The 5,975-nt window shown below is 49.0% G+C and overlaps 1 long non-coding RNA gene across 2 annotated transcripts; it reads left to right on the top strand.

Annotated features, from left to right (window-relative positions):
• The first annotated feature begins 307 nt into the window (after positions 1 to 307).
• Positions 308 to 5,675, top strand: LOC102900418. Of its 2 annotated transcripts, none has more exons than XR_442205.5 (5): positions 308 to 815; positions 1,042 to 1,244; positions 1,499 to 1,604; positions 2,477 to 2,547; positions 4,738 to 5,675. It is a non-coding gene; the product is annotated as an uncharacterized LOC102900418 (long non-coding RNA). The 2 variants fall into 2 exon arrangements; XR_442204.5 differs by having other exon boundaries at positions 309 to 815; positions 1,042 to 1,274.
• Positions 5,676 to 5,975: the final 300 nt, after the last annotated feature.

The following is a 5,975-nucleotide window of genomic DNA, read 5'->3' as shown; positions in this document are numbered from 1 at the left end:
AGAGACAGAGTGTGAGCCGGGGAGGAGCAGAGAGAGGGAGACACAGAATCCGAAGCAGGCTCCGGGCCCCGAGCCGTCAGCACAGAGCCCGACGCGGGGCTCGAACTCACGAACCGCGAGATCGTGGCCCGAGCCGAAGTCGGACGCTTAACCGACTGGGCCACCCAGGCACCCCGACCTTGGAGCAACCCTAAGTCGAGGTCCGAGAGAGGCAAATCCTGTTCTCATTAAATGAGCACAGGCCTGGGGGTGGGGGGGCGGGTGGCCGAGGTGGGGGTGGGGTGGGGAGGGCACCCCTGCCACCAGATCTAAGGGCGTTTGTTGGGCCAAGCCCTTGTTTCGTCCCAGCCAGGCCACTCAGGCGAAAGCATCCTGGGAATTCGGCCTGCCAACACAAAGAGCATTTCCTTGTGTGGGTTTCCTGTTTAGGTCTGCGTAGAAACCCGGCGGATCGCGTGGCCTCGTAAATCCCCCAGACATTACTGATGTAGATGCTTTGGCCGGCTGCCATGGGAAAATCGCACACAAATAGAAGAAGGGCGGGGGGAGCACATTCACTCTCGAATTCTGGTGGGTTCCGGGCTCCGTGTGTTTGGATCTGTAAATGGAGGGGGTTGGGCTCGCCACGATGATCATTTAAGGTCCCTTCCAGCTTGGACTTTCTCAGATTCCACTTCCCTCCGGAGGGCCGCCCGGAGCTCTCCCTGTCCGGCTCAGGGACGGGGGTCTGCGGAAACAGAAGCAGGGGGAAGATCTCCGGCTGAAAATCCGGAAGCTTCTCCAGCATATCCTAGGGGCTCCTTCACAGAAAGAAGGTACTTTTGAACCCTGGTAATTCCCAGACTTTCCTAAACACTTAGGTTTGTCCCCCAAAAGACAGACGCCGAGCTCAGGAGCATCACGGGGGTCTCGCAGCCGGGTTTTTGGCACAAAGCAAGTTCACAGGGCGGACCCCAAGGTGGTACACAGAGTGTGTGTTAGGAGACATCGCCCGCTTTTAAGCTTTTTAAAGCTTTTTTTAAAACTTCTTGTTCTCCTCAGTTTCTGCATCTGTCCAATGGGCATTCAGACTCGTTGGCTTAATGGAAGAAGCCGTGTTTGCATTCCTCTTCTGAGGCCGAACCCCCAGATGCTCTGGCAGATTCCACGTGGAGTCTGAGCAGACATGAGTACGGCTGGGAAAGGGACGGGGCAGGCACAGGATTTCTGCCCGAAGGTTCTCCTGTCCACCGAGCTGTGTTCCAGTGAGGATGTCCTGCTTTTCTCGTACTTCTGTGTGTTTCTGTTTCCTCCTTTGTCCTAGTGAGCGTTATTTAAAAAAAAAAATTCTTTTTGGTCATATGGAACTGTCCTTTTTTAGGGGAGGGGGGGAGTACTAAAATGATACTGAGTAACAGGAAGTTAATCTCCTTCGTCTGGTAATGCAGGCTTCTAGTAAGTTAATTGGATTTTCTACCTAAACGTGGATAAAGTCATTTACGCAGCAACATTTCTCCAGATGAGATCGCTCGCTTAGAATGCAGCGTGGCTCTGGTCTTCGGGCTCTCGGGCATGAATTGTGACGCTTGTCTGTAAACCTCGTTCCCTTGGACACGTCCTTACAGGTAAATAAATCAGCAAAGGAACGATTAGTTCCTAGGCCCCGTCCTGCTATTTATTTTCCAAATTCCACTTTTATTTTTTTTTTTTTAATTTTTTTTTCAACGTTTATTTATTTTTGGGACAGAGAGAGACAGAGCATGAACGGGGGAGGGGCAGAGAGGGAGGGAGACACAGAATCGGAAACAGGCTCCAGCCTCCCAGCCATCAGCCCAGAGCCCGACGCGGGGCTCGAACTCCCGGACCGTGAGATCGTGACCTGGCTGAAGTCGGACGCTTAACCGACTGCGCCACCCAGGCGCCCCCCAAATTCCACTTTTATATATCTGAGATATATTCTCCTTTCCCCCTACTGACTCTGAATGGGTAATCCACTGCTGATGTGGGAGGAAGGTAAAATGATCTTAGGGTCTAAGTTTTCTGGGTCAGCGCTCCCCAGAACACTGGTCCAGAGAAAAAGATTTTCAAAGGGGATTTCTATGCTCAGGATGCTGGGACAATGCTCTCAATGTCTTTGAGAGTCACAGGGTGCTCTGATGTGTTCAGAGCTCTGAAGGTTCACGCAATAAAGAAACGTGTTCAACTTTAACTCAGTATTTCCCAAACTTTTCTGATCAAGAAAAACTCTTTTAAGGGGCGCTTGGGTGGCTCAGTCGGGTGAGCATCCGACTTGGGCTCAGGTGGTGATCTCATGGTTTGTGAGTTCGAGCCCCGCGTGGGGCTCTGTGCTGACAGCTCGGAGCCTGGAGCCCGCTTCGGATTCTGTGTCTCCCTCTCTCTCTGCCCCTCCCCCGCTCACACTCTGTTTTTCTCTCTCTCAAAAATAAATAAACATTTAAAAAACTTAAGAAAACCTTTCTTTGTATTATATCTACAGGAGCTGATAATGAATGAAGGAATCAGTGTTTCACGGGACACATTTTGGGAAATGCTCCGTTCAGCCAAAAGGTAGTATTTACTGTCTTTTATTTAGCACCTGGGGATATTCGAGAGACAGATATCAGCATGTAATGGAAATATTCCTGGCCTTTCCAGAATTTTAGCAGGCAAGAGACCAGGATGAGCGTAGCTACGGAGAGGTTTTCATGGTAAACATATTAGAAAGACACACACCGAAATTTCATCAGTGGCTATTGGTGGCTGGTAGAAGGAGAGGCGGTTTTTTTCTTCTTTTTTTCTTCTCGCCCATATCTTCCACAATGAGCATGAATTACTTCTGTATTGGGGGTGAGAAACAAAGTAAACTTTACTTCTTTCTTTTTGGAAGTTCATTCATTTATTTTTGAGGGAGGGGGGAAGGACAGAGAGAGAGGGAGAGACAATCCCAACCAGGATCCACGCTCGGTGCAGAGCCTGACGTGGAGCCTGATCTCACAACCATGAGATCAGCCTGAGCCAAGATCAAGAGTCGGACGCTCAACTGACTGAGTCACCCAGGCGCCCCTAAACTTTCTCTTTCAAAGAAGAATTAATATCCAAGTTTCTTTGCATTCGTTCTTAATGAACACAACTACCTGTCAGCAGAGAAGCCAACAGATACATCTCCTCCTTCCGGTTACTTCTCCCAGTGTCCTTGGGGTCCCATAGCCCTCGTCTGCCAGGCTCTGGGGTCTGTCCTTGGAGTATATACAGCCCCTTCAGATTTGCGAGAAAGTTAAACAGTTCGCACTTGGTGGGAGAGTCAACCTGAGAACAGGAACCGGCCCCATCGAGCCCACCATCCTAAGTTGTTACAGGGTCACATGTCCATGAAGGAAGGGTTGGCATGCCAGTTGAGATTCTTGGCTGTAACCAATGAAGATCTCTTCTGGTTGACCTGAGCAGGAGGCGAATTTGCCGGAAGACTACTGTGCAGTTTGCAGAATCAGTGAGAGGACTAGAGAGCCAGGTGATGGGAAATGAATGAGATCACGGGAGGCAAGGCACAGCCAAGGTCTTCACACAGGATGGTCTGCTTAGGATCCTGTCACTGGTGTTGTCATTGCTGGACACCGGTTTGGGGCTTGGTCACCCCAAACACCTATCGTCGTGCTGCTGGACACAAATCCACCACATCGTGTCCCCAGAGGGGGCCTCTGATTGGCCGAGCCCAGGATGGTTCCCTAGTTGCTGGGGCAAAGATAGAAACTCTGCCCTCTTTGGCTTCTAAAGTAGGGAGAGGAGACCCACCTCCTCTCTGCTTTGGCCTTCCCCCCCAAATGGGAAGGTTGTTTAAAGGTTGGGTAGCCAGAATGACCAACATGCATGACATTTAGGTATTCTGTAAAGGGGCTGCTAGGAGCTTGGAGAGACAGGCCAGATCGGGCCAGCCATGTTCAGAAGTGGGCTCACCACCCTGGTGTTGTGTAATGAATGAGTGGTCTTCTTTCAACCGGATTCCTAAGATGGGCAAGCTTCCACCAAATCTCTCGATCACTGCCCCTCAAGAAGAACTGACCTCCCAATAAAAACCACACTGAATAATAAAATAAGAATTACCATTTTCCAGAAGAACCAGAAGGCAAATGCAGAATCCCATCTGATGGCAAGGCTAGTTGTGTGCTCCTCCGTTGGGCCACATGGATCGGATCGTCCATAGGGGGCTGACCAAAAGAAATGAAGGAATAATAAAGCATTGGAAGGATTGCTTTTTTTCTCTGAAGAACATACAGGTTAGGGAAGCTGATTAAATAGGTTGATATGACCTCGGAGAAGAGCCCTACGGGTGCAGGGAATGGGAAAGGAGTGGACAATGTGAACGTGGGTCTTTCATTGACTTCCTCATTTGGGGATAGCTCTTTCGGCGTGCAAGCTTCCAAACATGGGGGTCGAGTCCAGAGACCGAAAGACGAGGTCCAGGGAGAGAGTCAAGGTGGTCATGGCTGCTGTCAGATTCTTGGATGGCAGGCACAGCCTCAAACCCCGGCCATATAGGCAGAAACTGCTCGGCTTGATCACGGCAGAGTTTGGAATCTAAGGAGTGTTAATTGGAAAGCAGTGATTAAAAAATGAGAAAAATCTCTTTTTCTGGAACTAATTCGGATATGTTCATCTCAGAGTAAGGGAGGTATAGTGTGAGAGCCTCAGGAAGTTGACTTTACATAGAAAGTCTATATTATTATGATTTTCCACAGTGAATTGCTTCTCTTTTGCTTCTAGAGTGTCCGGACCCTTGCACAGTTTCCATTGCTGATGGGACCTTCTGAGCACTGTCAACATACCCACAGAGAAGGGGTTTCCAACTCACGTGATCACACTCTCCAGTCAGATGTGGAACAAGAAAATACTTCTCAGAAATGCAAAGAAGAAAACAAACCAAGTTCATTGCCTTGGGTAACATGAGTTCTTGCCCATTTGAAAGTGGGATCTTAATCTTCCTAGAAGATCTCTTTCTAGATTTCTTCTAGAAAGAGAGGACACGCCATACCTTAGACGGTGTAGTTACGGGCAGGTGCTCTATCACCTGGTACTGAGTCCCACTGCCATCTACAAGATTTAACAATCAGTTGTAAGAACATCTAACGTGAAGAAATGTTTAAGAACTCAAGGGGTCTCTTGGGATTGGAGGTCCATCCATTCCTGGAAAGGTTGAGATAAGTCACATGATGCCTTTTCTGTAACCCCAACATTTCTCCAAGGAAATCTTTGAAGTAAAAAGTTCACAAAGGAGTAGACTGAGGACTGCAGCAGAGACAGTGGGGGGGGGGGGGAGGCGGGGGGATGTTCCATGGTTCCCTTCACTGTAGAGGCTGTTGGGAACAGGGGTTCAGTAAAGCAGACTGGAATTTCCAGTATCTGGTGCATGGATAATGTTCTTTCACCTTTGGATGTGTCCTTAGGTGACTGGACAGTGAGTAGAAGGTCTCAAAAAAGAGTCTGATATAGCATCTGCCCTAGACCAGGAAGGATGGGGCCAGGGCCCAGGAAACGGGTTTAGGCCCAGAGCGAACATCTTTGTCCTCAGTTCTGTTAAAAGATGGTGTCGGGGCGCCTGGGTGGCTCAGTCAGTTGGGCATCTGACTTTGGTTCAGGTCATGATCTTGCAGTTTGTGAGTTTTGGCCCTGTGTTGGGCTCTGTGCTGACAGATCAGAGCCTGGAGCCTGCTTCGGATTCTCTGTCTCCTCCTCTCTCTGCCCCTCCCATGTTCATGCTCTGTCTCTGTCTCTCAATAATAATAAATAAATGTTAAAAAAAATAATCCAGTGAAGAAATGGGCAAAAGACATAAATAGACACTTCTCCAAAGAAGACATCCAGATGGCCAACCGACACATGAAAAAATGCTCAACATCACTCATCATCAGGGAAATACAGATCAAAACCACAATGAGATACCACCTCACACCTGTCAGAATGGCTCACATTAACAACTCAGGCAACAGCAGATGTTGGTGAGG

This window comes from Felis catus, chromosome F1 (genome assembly GCF_018350175.1).
Source record: "Felis catus isolate Fca126 chromosome F1, F.catus_Fca126_mat1.0, whole genome shotgun sequence".
NCBI classification, from domain to species: domain Eukaryota; kingdom Metazoa; phylum Chordata; class Mammalia; order Carnivora; family Felidae; genus Felis; species Felis catus.
This window is presented reverse-complemented; position numbering and strand designations above follow the sequence as displayed.